Here is a 16,163-nt window from a genome sequence, read left to right as displayed (position 1 = left end):
CGAGATTTGCGAATTTCCCGCAAAATCCGCAAATCCGCGAGCAGCGGATTTTGCTCGCACTGCTCGCACTGTTCGCGTGAGTTCGCGCCCCGCGAATAAGTGCAAAATTGCAGAAATACGATTTTAGCAAAACTGAAAGTAACTACTTACCAGGTTCAAAAGTTCAGGCACATCATTAGTAGCCATTTCCTGTAGTGCTTCCTGAGGGGCCCCTCCAGAGTTCAGTTGCCAGTTGAAACTATTATGTGACCCTGCTCTGAACCTCAGAATAGTTACACATATGCCACAAAGGTCCTGAATTACAGCTAAGGGAGACAAGCAGGAGCCAGGCTGGAAGTTAAAATCCATTAATCAGCCCCTAATTCATTATTGTCAGTTGGGGCAGGGCAGGTGTTGTAACTAATTTTGCAACAATGAAAGCACTTAGCAAGTGCAAAAGATCACTAATCAGGGCGCACTAAGGAAGCAGGTGCCAGCTAAAAAAATATCTGTGACACATTAATCAGCCCCAAATTAATTCAGGTCACTTGAGGCAGGGAAGGTGTGCTTTGCTTTGCCGAAAATAATGTACACTGGACAACCAGAGGGTGTGATGATGAAACAGAGGGTGGCATAGGTGGGCCAGAGGGTGGCATGAGTAGTCAGAGAGTGGCAGTGGTGACAGAGAGTGGCAGTGATGAAGAAGAGTGTCCCAAACAGGCTGGACACGTAGAAACAACAAGTTCGCAAAACTTGCGACCCGACAGGTAAGTTCGCAACTTGCGAAATTGTAAAAACCCTCGCGAACTGGCAGAAACACGGGCGAACACAAAAAAAAAAAAATCCGCACATTCGCGGGAATTCGCGGATTTTGCGGATTGCGAATCCGCAAATCCGCAAAATTCGCGAACGCGAGATCCGCAAAATTCGCTCATGCTTAGGAGGGGGTCCCGCATATAACCCTGGCTAAGTGTCAAAATTAGGTTGGCCCGAGGGCTGCCCAAAACACTTTAAAAAAAACTCCAGTGGGATTCGATCTGGTCACGCTGAGAGTTCGCTGAGTACTCTGAGTATTTCTTTGGCTATAATTGGGGCTCTATGGCTTCCAGATCTTCTTGAGAGAATTTCTCTCTACAGTCGGAGTATAGATATTCCCTAACTGTGTTTTCCTTGCCGTCCCTCTCTGAATTGTAGTTTTTCATAATACCTACAAAATTCCTCCCTTTTTTCCAGGAAAGCAGTTATCCGACTTCCGCCTTCGTTTATAATTGCTATTATCTCACTGCGTACAGTTTTCTACCTATTACACATTGCTAATGTATGCCCAACCCGCTCACTGTGCTTATAGCATTCTGCCCACCTCGTCATGTACCTTTCTGTCTCTTTTTCTGCTGTTGCCTTCCCTAATGCTGCTTTAACCAGAGTAAGCCTCCCCATTACATTCTCTATGGCTACCTCGGTTCTGCTGCACCTACTAGTTCTTCTTCTATTGCCCTTAATTTTTTCTAGAGGTCATTCTGCTGCTGCTGTTGTCTTTTACTACGATACAGACTAAAACTCAATGTCTCCCCTAGTATACGTGCCTTAAAGGCATCTCAAACCATACCAAACGGGAGCTATCTCTGTTCCTCTCCATAAAATCCTCTATACATTTCTTCATAAGGATAATATAACCTTCTTCAACCAACAACTCCCTTTCGAATTATTCCTAATACCAGAGGATTGTGGTAATACATTTCCAAAGGGTACTTTTCAATACAGCAATTCCCTATATTGCTTTGAGAGACAAAGAAATAATTGACACGGGCGACTGTCCTATGTGGGGCCGTGAAATAAGTGCTTCCTGAATCTGACAGCTTGACATGCGGCAAGACATCTATTAGCTCATTGCCATGGAACAGGTGAGAAAGGGCTGTGTATACCTTGGGCTTGCAGCCTGTATACTTTCCTGTGATGTTACCCCATAATCCACCAATCCCGTTAACATTCATAACTCCGTACATTATAATCAGAGTTGGCCAGACAGCCAACTCTGTCTTGAATCTGATTTAAAAATCAGATTCATCTATCAAGATGGTGCTTGTGCGAGAGACCGCGGTGGAATCCTGCTGTTCGGTTCTCTCAGTTGAGGAATAGAAGAACAACATTTTGTAAATCGTCTTCGCACCATATCAGCACGAGATCGTGATATGCTGATCACCTACCTGGAGTTTGGAACCAGCTCCACAGGCTCCGCCGGCTCCACCGCCCACGCGATTTCTGCAGCTCGGGCAGCTCTGACATACATGTTAGACTCCTTGGTCTATGTTTCAAAACGGGTTAGGTGGGTAACCAACATCGCGCAGACCCCTGACGCCCGGCATGGTCATCCCCGCCCAGCGACATGACATGTTTGGGGTGCACTGAGAACAGCCTGCCCTAGTTGACAGTCACGCCAGGAGCAGGCGGCCCCATACCCCCTTCAACTGCCCCAGCACGCGCAGGGTACATCAGGGAACGGGTGCCCGGGGGAGGGTGCTGGGGCGGTTGAATATCCCTCAGCCCTGCAGATATAGCAAAGCTGCTGCCAGGGGGGTTGTAACACCCTCCGCCAGAGTAGAGGGCTATAAGCCACCCGGAAGCCTTCCCAGCCGACCCGGAGCCAGTCACGGTATACCGTCGCAGTGGAGATGCTCCCTGCGGGCCGGGTAGGTCTCGGGCGCCGGTCCCGTGGGGGGTATCTGGAACTCCTGGGTCACAGACCTTACCGCCGTGTTGAATCCTCCAGGCAGACTGCACGGACCCCACTCATTAACTTCTCAATGGTTTCACACTCTCTTGAACTCTCTCTTCAAAGTTCTTTTCAACTTTCCCTTACGGTACTTGTTGGCTATCGATCTCATGCCCGTATTTAACCTTAGATGGAGTTTACCACCCACTTTGGGCTGCATTCCCAAGCAACCTGACTCTGAGAAGACCTGAACTTGGTCCTAACACCGTCCGCGGGTGAGCTTCAATCAAAAGGACTTGGGCCCCCTGAGTGATGTCAGGGAGTCGGTCTTCTGTACACCACATTTCCTGCACTGCTCTTCCCTCTTCACTCACTGTTATTGGGGGAATCCTGGTTAGTTTATTTTCCTCTGCTTAGTAATATGCTTAAATTCAGTGGATCGCCACATCTGATCTGAGGCCGTAGTCGGAATGAAAAATGCTGAAGCATCGGGGGCAGCCTCTGAGGGAGGCCAGGCCCCTGCCAGAGCAGGGGCCTGGTGTCACAGCTGCATGTGTGCCGTCTTTACCTGGATTGATCTGGAGGGGGTTATCCCTCCCCGGGAAGCCTGCCGTGGAGGTGGACATCCGAGGCACCTGTGCGCGGGCAGCCGGTGGGTTACCACAGACAGCCATGCGCGGCACACAGCCAGGCACCCTGGGACCGGTCTGGGTGTGAATTTTCACCAGACCCCTTTTTGGAGGGCCAGGCACACTGGCAATGTGCCTCCATGGCAGGAATCAGTGAGGGACCCTGCCACGAGTGATTGGGGGTTCTGACCTTGTGGGAGGACAAAAGGAAGCGGAGCTAACCCTGCGACTGCCCCAGCTGTGTCCTGGGGAAGCCACTGGGGTGACTGATGACTGACAATCGAGCGACCGTCAGACAGGTGAAGCCCTGGGGGGATCCCGGGGACGCAAGGTGCATTCAAAGTGTCGAGGATCAATGTGTCATGCAATTCACACTAATTCTCGCAGCTAGCTGCGTTCTTCATCTGTACCATTGGGAGAAAAATCTTTACCAGGCGCTCGGCCTGGGAGTGCCCTCCACCCACCCCCAGATGAGGAAGGGGGCTCCCAGAGTGACGGGAACAGGCAGCCCTGCAGCCGCTGGTCCCTCCCGGAGTAACCTGGGAGGGACCATGCGAGTCTTCAAACCCCTCGGCCCGGCCGCACTGGACCGGGTCAAACGGAGTACCTGGCAACGAGGAAGGGTCACCCCACCTGCATGTCAGCCGTCTGTCGCCGAGTGGCCCGAGCCATGCCGGCGGGCTGACGATTAGCCAGCTAGCCACACCTGCTGGCCGTGTGGGTTCGGGGGCCACATTCCCATCTCCCTGACAGGAGCCCCCACCCTCTCTGGAGCCTGCTGGGAGAAGGAGCCATCCCACCTGGATGGAAGGGCTCACTGGAGGGGTGCAGAGAGGTGCAGAGAGGTGCGTTCACACGTACACTGGCCGGCCCAGCTGTCTCCCCCGGGATACCTCTAGGTATATTTTTAATAGTTTTTCTCATGCCCACAAACAACAGGCCCAAGTGCTTTGTCCAGAGCATAGACTTTTAAGACTAGTCCCCCTTTGTTCAGTACTCCGAAGTAGTATTGTTCCTATCCGATGTGAGAGATTGTCAAATGATGAAGCATGCCTTGATAAATTGAGGGTGAGAGGACTTCCAAAAATATTTTAATGACCCATACTCTGGCAATAGCTCCCCAAAAAACACAAGAAAGTCTATATGACTTGCATACCCTCAAGTGACCTTGTTTGTGTTGTGTAGCTTCTAGCGGAAACACTTGAGGCTGTACTTCCCTTACTTTCCCTACAGAGATATATAGAGAATAAGTCTTATCCATACTGATGAGGCACTAGCAGCGATATGCTGATTCACCATAAAGGAAGGGAGTGCACCCAGAATGAGGTGGTGAATTAGAGACAAACTTAGTAGCAAAGATGGACCCGAGGAAAAGTAGCAGTGACTGGGTGCACGCTATCATGTGACAGCCTGCCTGGGAGGGATGGAGGCACAGTGGTGGCAACCTGCAGTCTTCCTCGTCCTGTTCCTGGGATGCCACAATGAGGGAATAGGATACCAGTCAACCCCGAACTTTGCCACTGGGGAAAGTGCAGCAGGGCAGCAGGAGGGAGATGGAAAGTTGTCAGTGTAGGTGATAAGTCTTTCAGTTTGAACCTCTTGGATTGTAGCAAGATTAGGTTATCTGCTACATCTTGGGAGTCCACTTGGCCTACTACTTATTATCGGCCACATGGTGTGGTTTGAAGGGGCGGAAGTACCACTGATCTTGTTCCATGGATTGCTAAGACATGTACTGCTTTTCTATAAGAAGGCCCAAATTCCTTCTTCACCGCAATCTTTTCCCTGACTAGATACCCAATCTTTGGAATCCAGACAGGTCTTGCTGGGAAAGGTGATTTTTCTTCAGTGGTTGCTGGTTTTTGGATTGTGTTACTCAGACTTCTTCTTGTTTCATTTAAGTCCTGCAAAACAGCCAAACGATCTTTGATATCAAAGGGTTTTTGTTCTACCACTGAAGTCTGGCAATCAAGGTCTTTGATAATCATTCTAGTACCAAACAGTAAATCATATGGAGTGATTCCACCCAGAGAATTTCTTGGCAGATTGTTAAGACTACGTTGCACACTTATTAGATGTTTAACCCACCCATCGCCCAAACCTAATACCCTAGCTGTTATAGATTGATTTATGTCACTGTTTTTTCTTTCCACTTCCCCATTTTCCCTCAGAATGGAATGAACTTGAGTACTGCAATGCAACACCCAAGCTGGCCATGACCTCCTTGTAAGCCCAAGAGCTAAACACAGGACCCTGGTCAGAATGTATCGTGCCAATTGCGTATGTGCCGCTAAAGACTCTCAAATGTTATATAGCAGTTCGAGCGTCAGCCGAGCGCTGGGGCCACATCCAAATGAATCTTGTGCAGCAATCCACTGTGACCATGATATATTTAAAGTTGCCATCCCTTTGTAAGGGACCACAGTGGTCCAGGTAAACACACACTAATGGTTTATCTGAAATCAGAAGGGGCGTCTGTGCAGGTCGTTTCACTGTCAAAACTTTAATTTTTTGGCAGATTTCACTTTCTAGAACATAGTTCCTAGTTTGTTTCCTCATGCACGGCCACCAATATCTTTGTTTCAATAATGATACTCTGGCGAAACTTCTGCGTGTGCAGAGGCAAGCCCTTCATGTGATGTTAAGATTAGTCCTAGCCTATGTTTCATGTTTGGAATTGCCCTTTCCTCCACTCCAGGGATTAGAGAAAAAAGGAGCATTATTTGCATCAGTTATATATGAGTACTTTATTGGAAAGCCTTTTGGGAGTGTTTTACCACTGTCTTTTACTGAAGCGGTGACAGCCTGCATTATTTCGCTGTCTATTTTTGTTTTGAAAGAGTAATTGCAGCTACGGAAAACGTTTGCACACCTGCCTTTGTGGCTTCATCAGCCAATGAATTCCCTGCAACATGTACGCCATCACGCTGATGACTCAGTGAATGAATCACGTGAGTCTTTTGTAGTTCTTTCTGTAATAGTACTACTTGTTCCCAAAGCTTTTTATGCTTGATTGTGCCACCTTTTCATTTTTGAAACCGTTTTGAACCAGGTCTGCAGATATTCATTATAATTCCTAACGCAGTTATACGAATCGCACACTATGAGTGTGGGGAATTCGCGATCGGTATTTTCAAGTACCATCTTGAATGCCTGTAGTTCCGCTCGCTGAGCTGTACAGTCTCCGAGGGATTGAGTTTTAGTGACCATAGATCTGAATTTACCTTTGTGCCAGCGACCTTTAACAATCGTGTACGCAGCACTATAGGCATGCTTACCCCTAAATGCGGGTTGTGCTGAACCGTCTGTATAAATTATACATCCGTAATGTTCTAGAGGCAGAATCTTGGTTGGCAGAGGACATTCGTCTTCGTATTGTAGAAATTCTTGTGTTTTCAAGTAGGGGTCAAAGACGTATTCAATGTCTGTTGCAGCAAGAGAGTTAACCCATTGTATCCATCTCGGATGTAAAGCCTTCGCATTTGGAATGCGTGCTTTTGTCACTGCCTCTAAGGCAGGTACAGGTGTAACGATCATTATGCGTTTTCCCTACATGAGAGCTCTTTCTTTTGCTACTACAGTTTGAACCGCTGCCAGAATCTTTTCTGTTGACGTGAATTTCATTGCAGATTGTGTTTACAAGTGTGATTTGTATGCTATTGGTACCTTTTCACGTTCATTAAAGGTTAGGTATGTGAATCCGCATCTCCCTGGGATGATTCGGATCACAAGATTTTGCACGTTGTTGCATGTCTGTAATTGTGTTTTTGCTAGCATTTCAGTTTGCACTGAGCACAAAGTTTCTGTATGTTTTTGAGTCCAATTGGTTGGTTTGAACTCAGGTTTGATTTGTTCGTAGAGAGGTTTTACCCTTTCTGCGTAGTTTAGAATATAAGTTCTTCTAAAATTCAGGAAACCTAGAATTGACTGTAAGTTTTTCAGCGTTTTTGGAGGTTGGAGCAGTGCACATTTCTCTATAAAGTTGGCTGCTAGGCTTTTGCCTTCACTTGATAACTCGTAGCCTAAGAATAGAATGTTGAGGTGGGCAATTCGTGATTTCTTAAAGTTGAATTTATACCCTTCAGAAGCGAACCCAAGTATTATGGTGTTCACTCTTTTCAGGTGCACGTCCAAATTGTTGTCTGTAAGATAGATGTCATCAACATAAGATAATGCCTCATCATCGTACGTTTGTAGTAACTCTGTTACTCTGGCTGAAAATAATCCTGGACTATTCTTGAATACATGTTTTGTATTTACGTGACTTAGATGTATTGATATTACAAATTACAATGGCTTTTAATTTTTTAAAATAATTAATACTTAAATAAAAGTGATTTTAATTTATAATGGCAATAGCTTAAACTTTTGTAAATAACTTTTGTGAAGATTATGTTCAGTGTATTTTATTGTGATGAAAATCCTAGAACAGAAGTGAAATATTAACATCTTTTTGTGACATTTGTGATAAAGCTTGAAACATTGAGAGAACATATTTAAACCAGTTGTTGTTGAATGGTTGCGCAGATTGATGCTGGAGTGGTGCTGAGTGGTGTTGTGGTGGTGCTGAGTGGTGCTGTGGTGATGCTGAGTGGGGCTCTGGTGGTGCTGAGTGGTGGTGTGGTGGTGCTGAGTGATACTGGGATGGTGGTGAGTGTGACTGTGGTGGTGCTGAGTGGTGCTGTGGTGGTGCTGAGTGATGCGGTGGTGGTGCTGAGTGATGCTGTAGTGGCACTGAGTGGTGCTCTTGTGGTGCTGAGTGATGCTGTGGTGGTGCTGAGTGATTCTGTGGTGTTGCTGAGTGATGCTGTGGTGCTGCTGAGTGGTGCTGTGGTGGTGCTGAGTGATAATGTGGTGGTGCTGAGTGATAATGTGGTGGTTCTGAGTGATGCTGGGGTAGCGCTGAGTGATGATGTGGTGATGCAGAGGGCAATAAGGCACTCTAACAAAGGGCAGAAGGGCAGAAAAACAAGGAAAAATTAGTCTAACAGAGGGCAGAAGGGCACAAAAAAACGAGTCTAACAGGGGGCAGAAAGGCACAAAAACGAGTCTAACAGGTTAGAAGGGTACAAAAAACGAGTCTAACAGAGAGCAGAAGGGAACAAAAACAAGGGAATAACGATTCGATTCGATTCGATTAGCTTTATTCGATTTTAATGTAAAATCATAAAAGCAACAGCGACACATATATATACATCAACACATCAAAGACATTTCATTTCAAGGTAACACCATGGCGCTCATCCTGTTGGATTTGAGCGCAGCGTTCGACACCGTGTCACATTCCATTCTTATTGACTCTCTGAAATCTCTGGGAGTGGGCGGCCAAGCCTTGGCCTGGCTGGTGTCTTTCCTAAATGACCGTAGTTTTCAAGTGTTCTCTCCTAAAGCAGCTTCCACCATTTTTCCATCTGCTCGTGGTGTCCCTCAAGGCTCAATCCTCAGTCCTCTATTATTTAATATTTATGTTAAACCCTTGGCATCCATTGTTGAACAGGCTGGACTTACCCTGTTTTCTTACGCGGATGACACCCAGATTGTCTTCTCCCTATCAGGAAGAGACGTAAACAACATCTCGGCACTCAAGTCAGGCCTCTCTCTTGTGGCCGACTGGATGCGGAGAAACTGTCTCAAACTGAATGGGGAGAAGACCGAGGTGGTCATTCTGGGCCGGAATAAACACCTCTGGGGTCCCGGCCACTGGCCCTTTGAATTGGGTATGGGGCCAACACCTTCCACCGCTGTTCGCAACCTGGGGGTCATCATAGATGACAGATTATCTATGGGACAACAGGCCACTAAGGTTGCGGCCATCTGTTTTTCAACGCTGCGGTGGCTCCATAAGATCCTGTGGATGCTCCCACTCTCTTCCCGTAGAACCGTAGTCCAGGCGCTTGTAACATCTCGCCTGGACTATGGCAACATTCTTTATCTGGGCGCAGACAAAGCCACCTTACAGGTGCTACAAGTAGTGCAGAACGCAGCTGCGCGCCTGCTAAATAACATCCCTAGACGCTCCTCAGCCAAGGCCGCTTTACGTGATCTTCATTGGCTGAGTATCCCTGAACGTATCAAATTTAAGGCACTTTGTTATATGTTCAAGGTTAAGCAAGGCAGTGCCCCAGCCTACCTTCAAAGGCTGGTCACACCCTATAGACCTCTACGGCCGCTAAGGTCATCAGACATGGGAAATTTCACCATGCCAAGATGGAAGCTGACAAAAATGGGAGGTCGCTCCTTCGCTACCTTGGGACCCAAATATTGGAATTCTCTCCCATTGACTCTAAAATTAGAGACAAATCTGTTTTGCTTCCGCAAGGCTGTAAAAACATTGCTTTTTTCTCAACGTGCCGAATAGCTTGCCGTTGGCTCAGTTAGGTGAAGCTGCTTCCTTCTTCTTTAGTCTATCCCTAGCGCCGGGAAACCCACTGTGGGTAGCTGTGCGCGATATAAGCTTAAATATAAAATAAATAAAATTTCGCAAGAAATTAACAAACATTTAAAAAAGGTGATTACATCAATAAAAGAATTTAAAATTCAGCTAATCACTGGACAACAAAAGAAATTAACAAAATTTAAAATAGGGGGAAATGGGGCCATTCAGTACTGGACCACTTCTAGCCGTCCGGAAGTTACTCTGAGTTACTTAACGGTGCGGCGGGACATATAAATATCTAGGGTAAAAATCGCTTAAACTCCAGGTAGATATTGGACCATCACCTATTTGCGGCTGCCAAGATTTGAGGTATGGGACGACATATTTGTTGCTGAATTTTACAAGAACCAAATCGCCCACAGTATTTTTTACAAGGGGTCCTAGCCAGCCCACCCTTCTGACGCTTAGAATAGTGCCATCTATATTGGCGGGCAATGGTCTATTCTTAGTTAACCAGAACGCTACCTTGTTCCTTAGATCCTGCTGACTTTCATGTTTCCCCTTTGGGAGTTCTGGTATACCTGCGAGGACAGACACAATGAGAGCTACCTCTGGTGGCAAATGAAGGTGATTCGTTTTACGTGGGATGGTGTTATGACTAGCCGCTATTCTATTTTGGGATTGCATTTCTTTATTTTGCCCAACCCTGAGGTAAGAACACTTTGTTGTCGTGGCTGCTTTCGAGTTTTTTAAAGTGTTCACGGGTGGGGCAGCTATTTGTTTACAGATGGGTGTGTTTTGTATAATAGAAACAGGTGATTCAATGGGGGGTGGGCACTGTAGTGGTACTGGTCCTCCCAAGGTTTTTGTAGGTAGCGAGTTAGCCTTTATTGCTTCTTCAAGTCCTGTTTGTCTATCCCCTAGGCTAGTTATTTTTTTGAGCAATGGGGATATAATAGATTTCATGATATTTTCAAGCGCGGATAATAGGGAATCCTGTACAAGTACATTCGGATTTTTAGTGCTAGGGGTATTGTGTACTGGTCGCTGTCGGCCTAATTTTTGTTTCTTAACCTGACTGCCTGTTTGGTTAACTTTATCTCTCTTCCTTTTGGCCAAGGGCACCTGGGTAGAGACGATGGGTAGGAAGTTTGATGTTGGGTGAATTGTGTCCTGTAAAATCTGGGTCGGTTGGGAAGAACGACTGGGACCAGGACTAGTCATAGCTATAGGGGAGATTGGAACGGGAGTTAGCACATTTTCTATATTCACAGGGACATACGAGGCTTTACACATTAGATTGAGTTCTTCCAATAATGATATAGGTGGAGCTATATCAGCAGTCTGTGAGGGAGAACCCTTAATAAGAGAACTGTCCATGGCAGGAGATCGTTCAAGTCTTTCCAATTCGCTAGCAATGGGCGTTATAGCACTCTTGAAGTAATAGCCCATTCTTCCCCTGAGCAAGTCACCCTCCAAGGAGTGTTTTCTACGGACCCCCTTACAAGACATAGTGTAACAGCTTGTAACAATCAGAACAAAATCAATGTCGGGAGTCAAGCCACAGTGACCCTTGGCAAGAACCTGTAGAATACCACAAATATAATCAATTGGTAAGGTACCTTAAGTCAGTGCTCCTCATAGCACGTAATCAATCAATTCACATGCAAGGGGGGATGACCCGACCCGGCCTCCTCTGGCCTATGATGGCCTTAGATGGTCCCGCCCTTGTCCCGGGCTTCTCTCGGCGCTACCCGCGCGCTACCCGCGATGCGGAGGGCAGTCCTTTTAAAGCGCCTTCGGGCGATCCCTGGTTGCTGGAGGCGGCGTCCTGCCGCTAAGGATGTTGGGGGATGTTGTCCCCTATCCCGGCTGCCGCGCTGCGGTGTCCTGGCAGCTGCGGTGATGGCGGGGATGAAGGAGCGCGAATGTCTGGGGCGCGAGTCTGTAGGTAAGGGACAGCAGCTTTGGCCCCACAGGAAATACACAAGAGCCCCCCGCTCCCCCGAGGGCAGTTCTTCTTTTAAAGCGCCTTCGGGCGCTCCCTGGTTGCTGGAGGCGGCGTCCTGCCGCTAAGAATGTTGGGGGATGTAGTCCCCTATCCCGGCTGCCGCGCTGCGGTGTCCTGGTAGCTGCGGCGATGGCGGGGATGAAGGAGCGCGAATGTCTGGGGCGCGAGTCTGTAGGTAAGGGACAGCAGCTTTGGCCCCACAGGAAATGCACAAGATCCCCCCCAAGGGAATAACAGAGGGCAGAAGGGCACAAAAAACGAGTCTAACAGAGGGCAGAAGGGCAGAAAAACAAGGGAAAATTGAGTCTAACAGAGGGCAGAAGGGCAGAAAAACGAGTCTAACAAAGGGCAGAAGAGCACAAAAAATTAGTTTAACAGGGGGCAGAATGAATCCCCTGCGTGTTTGTCCACAAAGATGCCACCTTTTTGTGCAATACCTCTACTCAACTGGAGTACTTTCTACTGTCTAATCAGTAAGTGCTCCCTAGTTGGCTAAATGTATAGGGGCAGATTTACAATAACTGGTGCAACTCCAGGGATGCGCCAGTTATTGTGCGCCGCAGCTCCGCCACCCATGTGGCAAAAACAGCACAGATGCGTCACGCATCTGTGCCGTAAAAGCAGCGCATTGCTGGAGCTGCGTCGCAAGCGCGACGTAGCTCCAGCAATGTTCTGGGTGGCCCTATCTCCCCAATGCAGCGTCAAGCCTTGCGCCTGCTTCAAGCAGGCGCAGGGTTTTGACACAGCATTGGCCTAAAAGTGACTGAGTGAAATCTTGTAGATTTCACTCAGCCACTTTTAGGAGAGGTTCCTGCGCAGGAACACCTTCCCCTGCGCCGGAACGCCTCCTGATGGCGCTGGGCTTTACCCAATGAGGGTGCACTTACTGGATTAGCCAGTTGAAAGTACCCCAGTTGAAAGTACCCCAAGGCAAATTGCAAAAAAATCTACGATTTCGCGTGAAAATTCGCAGATTTTTGTTGCGATTTCGCGGGGAAATCCATGAATTCGAGGAACGCGAATTCGCAAATTTCGCCCATGTCTATACTTCCCGGGGGTCAGCTAGATTCAGGTGCCAGTTGATTACAATTTGGGTTTTATGTTGATTAAGCAGATACTCTGAGATCTTCCCAAAAGCTGTTGCTTCATTCGTGATTTCCATCATTGGCAGCTCCGGGACAGTGTGACAACTGCTAAATCATACACATAGCCCAGAATCTTGGGTTCAAACCCTTGGAACCATGTGGATCTAACGCCTGAATTCACCTCAGTTTTCCTTATAAGTGGGTCAATGTAGCATGCAAACAATAAGGGTGAGCAAGGATAGCCCTGCCTAGTCCCTCTTTTAATATTGATTTCCTCCGTTTTTCCTCCCATCATTATTATTCCAGCAGTGGGTGCTGCATACATCACCTGTAGGGCCTCAATGAGGCCCGTGCCCACCCCAAACCTTTCGAGAGTGGTCCCAGGAGACCCTATCAAATGCTTTTTCTGCATCTAATAGTACGAGTGCCATCAGGTCTCCACCGAACGAGGCGGTCTTGAAAAGTGTAATGACCCTTCTAACATGGTCCGTGGTCCCCTGCCTGGTATAAAGCCATGCTGCCTGGGTGAAATGACCTGCCCGATAACCGGGCTCAGATGATTCACGAAGACCTTGGAGAATATTTTAGTTTCCCTATTCATGGGAGTGATTGGCCGATATGATCCTGGGTTTGTAGCCGGCTTCCCTTTTTTTAAAAGACAATGATGCTGGCCCAGGCCCATGACCCCGGGAGGGGGTCCCGCATATAACCCTGGCTAAGTGTCAAAATTAGGTTGGCCCGAGGGCTGCCCAAAACACTTTAAAAAAAACTCCAGTGGGATTCGATCTGGTCACGCTGAGAGTTCGCTGAGTACTCTGAGTATTTCTTTGGCTATAATTGGGGCTCTATGGCTTCCAGATCTTCTTGAGAGAATTTCTCTCTACAGTCGGAGTATAGATATTCCCTAACTGTGTTTTCCTTGCCGTCCCTCTCTGAATTGTAGTTTTTCATAATACCTACAAAATTCCTCCCTTTTTTCCAGGAAAGCAGTTATCCGACTTCCGCCTTCGTTTATAATTGCTATTATCTCACTGCGTACAGTTTTCTACCTATTACACATTGCTAATGTATGCCCAACCCGCTCACTGTGCTTATAGCATTCTGCCCACCTCGTCATGTACCTTTCTGTCTCTTTTTCTGCTGTTGCCTTCCCTAATGCTGCTTTAACCAGAGTAAGCCTCCCCATTACATTCTCAATGGCTACCTCGGTTCTGCTGCACCTACTAGTTCTTCTTCTATTGCCCTTAATTTTTTCTAGAGGTCATTCTGCTGCTGCTGTTGTCTTTTACTACGATACAGACTAAAACTCAATGTCTCCCCTAGTATACGTGCCTTAAAGGCATCTCAAACCATACCAAACGGGAGCTATCTCTGTTCCTCTCCATAAAATCCTCTATACATTTCTTCATAAGGATAATATAACCTTCTTCAACCAACAACTCCCTTTCGAATTATTCCTAATACCAGAGGATTGTGGTAATACATTTCCAAAGGGTACTTTTCAATACAGCAATTCCCTATATTGCTTTGAGAGACAAAGAAATAATTGACACGGGCGACTGTCCTATGTGGGGCCGTGAAATAAGTGCTTCCTGAATCTGACAGCTTGACATGCGGCAAGACATCTATTAGCTCATTGCCATGGAACAGGTGAGAAAGGGCTGTGTATACCTTGGGCTTGCAGCCTGTATACTTTCCTGTGATGTTACCCCATAATCCACCAATCCCGTTAACATTCATAACTCCGTACATTATAATCAGAGTTGGCCAGACAGCCAACTCTGTCTTGAATCTGATTTAAAAATCAGATTCATCTATCAAGATGGTGCTTGTGCGAGAGACCGCGGTGGAATCCTGCTGTTCGGTTCTCTCAGTTGAGGAATAGAAGAACAACATTTTGTAAATCGTCTTCGCACCATATCAGCACGAGATCGTGATATGCTGATCACCTACCTGGAGTTTGGAACCAGCTCCACAGGCTCCGCCGGCTCCACCGCCCACGCGATTTCTGCAGCTCGGGCAGCTCTGACATACATGTTAGACTCCTTGGTCTATGTTTCAAAACGGGTTAGGTGGGTAACCAACATCGCGCAGACCCCTGACGCCCGGCATGGTCATCCCCGCCCAGCGACATGACATGTTTGGGGTGCACTGAGAACAGCCTGCCCTAGTTGACAGTCACGCCAGGAGCAGGCGGCCCCATACCCCCTTCAACTGCCCCAGGACGCGCAGGGTACATCAGGGAACGGGTGCCCGGGGGAGGGTGCTGGGGCGGTTGAATATCCCTCAGCCCTGCAGATATAGCAAAGCTGCTGCCAGGGGGGTTGTAACACCCTCCGCCAGAGTAGAGGGCTATAAGCCACCCGGAAGCCTTCCCTGCCGACCCGGAGCCAGTCACGGTATACCGTCCCAGTGGAGATGCTCCCTGCGGGCCGGGTAGGTCTCGGGCGCCGGTCCCGTGGGGGGTATCTGGAACTCCTGGGTCACAGACCTTACCGCCGTGTTGAATCCTCCAGGCAGACTGCACGGACCCCACTCATTAACTTCTCAATGGTTTCACACTCTCTTGAACTCTCTCTTCAAAGTTCTTTTCAACTTTCCCTTACGGTACTTGTTGGCTATCGATCTCATGCCCGTATTTAACCTTAGATGGAGTTTACCACCCACTTTGGGCTGCATTCCCAAGCAACCTGACTCTGAGAAGACCTGAACTTGGTCCTAACACCGTCCGCGGGTGAGCTTCAATCAAAAGGACTTGGGCCCCCTGAGTGATGTCAGGGAGTCGGTCTTCTGTACACCACATTTCCTGCACTGCTCTTCCCTCTTCACTCACTGTTATTGGGGGAATCCTGGTTAGTTTATTTTCCTCTGCTTAGTAATATGCTTAAATTCAGTGGATCGCCACATCTGATCTGAGGCCGTAGTCGGAATGAAAAATGCTGAAGCATCGGGGGCAGCCTCTGAGGGAGGCCAGGCCCCTGCCAGAGCAGGGGCCTGGTGTCACAGCTGCATGTGTGCCGTCTTTACCTGGATTGATCTAGAGGGGGTTATCCCTCCCCGGGAAGCCTGCCGTGGAGGTGGACATCCGAGGCACCTGTGCGCGGGCAGCCGGTGGGTTACAACAGACAGCCATGCGCGGCACACAGCCAGGCACCCTGGGACCGGTCTGGGTGTGAATTTTCACCAGACCCCTTTTTGGAGGGCCAGGCACACTGGCAATGTGCCTCCATGGCAGGAATCAGTGAGGGACCCTGCCACGAGTGATTGGGGGTTCTGACCTTGTGGGAGGACAAAAGGAAGCGGAGCTAACCCTGCGACTGCCCCAGCTGTGTCCTGGGGAAGCCACTGGGGTGACTGATGACTGACAATCGAG

At 48.1% G+C, this 16,163-nt stretch overlaps 1 pseudogene; it reads right to left on the bottom strand.

The window, feature by feature from the left end:
- Positions 1-3,603: 3,603 nt before the first annotated feature.
- LOC147718831 (5.8S ribosomal RNA) lies at positions 3,604-3,723 on the bottom strand (annotated as a pseudogene; the record flags this gene model as incomplete).
- Between the last annotated feature and the right edge of the window lie 12,440 nt (positions 3,724-16,163).

Source organism: Lissotriton vulgaris, chromosome 4_1, assembly GCF_964263255.1.
Source record: "Lissotriton vulgaris chromosome 4_1, aLisVul1.2, whole genome shotgun sequence".
Classification (NCBI taxonomy): Eukaryota; Metazoa; Chordata; class Amphibia; order Caudata; family Salamandridae; genus Lissotriton; species Lissotriton vulgaris.
The sequence above is the reverse complement of the archived record's forward strand: the minus strand, read 5'-3'. Positions and strand labels throughout refer to the sequence as shown.